Source organism: Camelina sativa, chromosome 19, assembly GCF_030686135.1.
Source record: "Camelina sativa cultivar CO46 ecotype springtype chromosome 19, ASM3068613v1".
NCBI lineage: Eukaryota > Viridiplantae > Streptophyta > Magnoliopsida > Brassicales > Brassicaceae > Camelina > Camelina sativa.
Genome location: NC_141898.1, coordinates 2788867 through 2790117, shown reverse-complemented (window position 1 = coordinate 2790117; position 1251 = coordinate 2788867). Strand labels below are relative to the sequence as shown.

The 1251-nt window shown below is 45.6% G+C and overlaps 1 pseudogene across 1 annotated transcript; it reads left to right on the top strand.

Moving 5' to 3' along the window:
• LOC104764354 (transcription factor bHLH148 pseudogene) lies at positions 1-1251 on the top strand (annotated as a pseudogene). The gene has a single exon (XR_015591543.1). The product of XR_015591543.1 is annotated as a transcription factor bHLH148 pseudogene (transcript).

The following is a 1251-nucleotide window of genomic DNA, read 5'->3' as shown; positions in this document are numbered from 1 at the left end:
TTTCCATAAACATCGCTTTTTACGTCACAACTCACAATATTGTCCTGCCTCTTAATAATTCCATAACCAGTCTTCTACTCTTCTGCGAGCCAGTTAATTATAACATATTATTTCCATTAGGCTTCTGTTGAAAATTAAATTATATTTTTCTTGGTTGCTTTCACGAATTCTTTATCATGCACTACAAGTCTACAACAATAATAATTCCCCGAGTGAACAAAACAAATGCAAATAGACAATACGACGCCGTCCAACTAAAAACTGCTACATTCGAAAAACGACGCCGTTTATTAACTGCTACGTCTTCCCGATACCTCTCTGTCCCTTTTATTTTTATATATATCTTCGTCTACTTCCCTTCCAATATTCTCTCTACAAATTCATAATTTTATCCTCCTCAGACTCTGTAGCTTTGTGAATACGAGAAGAAAGACTGAGGAGAGATCAAAACCTATTCGTCTGGTTATGGCGTCTCTGATCTCGGATAATGAACCGCCGACGAGTACTACTACAGATCTCGTTCGGAGGAAGAAGAAGAAGAAGAAGAGATCCTCTGATTCCTCCGCCGCATCGTCTCGCACAACCGCAGCTTCCGTCTCCGGTGAGAGCCACACGCGATGGAGATCCGAGAAGCAGCAACGGATCTACTCAGCCAAGCTGATCCAAGCGCTGCAACAAGTCCGCCTCAACTCTTCCGCCGCGGCGACATCGTCTCCCACGGCTCAGAAACGAGGCAGAGCCGTCCGTGAAGCCGCGGACCGAGCTCTCGCCGTTTCCGCTCGCGGAAGAACGCTATGGAGCAGAGCGATCTTAGCTAATCGGATCAAACTGAAATTTCGTAAACAGAAACGTCCGAGAGCGCCGACGACGGCGATCCCGGCCATGATGAGCACCAACAACAACAGATGGAGGAAACGAAGAGTCTCGGCGGTGGTGACATTGAATAAGAAGAGTATACCGGCTGTAAACAGGAAAGTTCGAGTTCTAGGCCGGTTAGTTCCGGGTTGTGGAAAAGAATCAGTACCGGTGATTCTAGAAGAAGCAACGGATTACATTCAGGCTCTGGAGATGCAAGTCAGAGCCATGAACTCTTTAGCTGAGCTTCTCTCCAGCTACGGTTCAGGCTCAGCACCTCCTCCGCCGATTTGATGAAGGTTAAATTCGTCATTTTCCCAATATTCATCCCTTTCCTCTTGTCTCTCTCTGTACAACCAAAACTTTCATATAAATAGAAGATTCGGTTTGAGTATA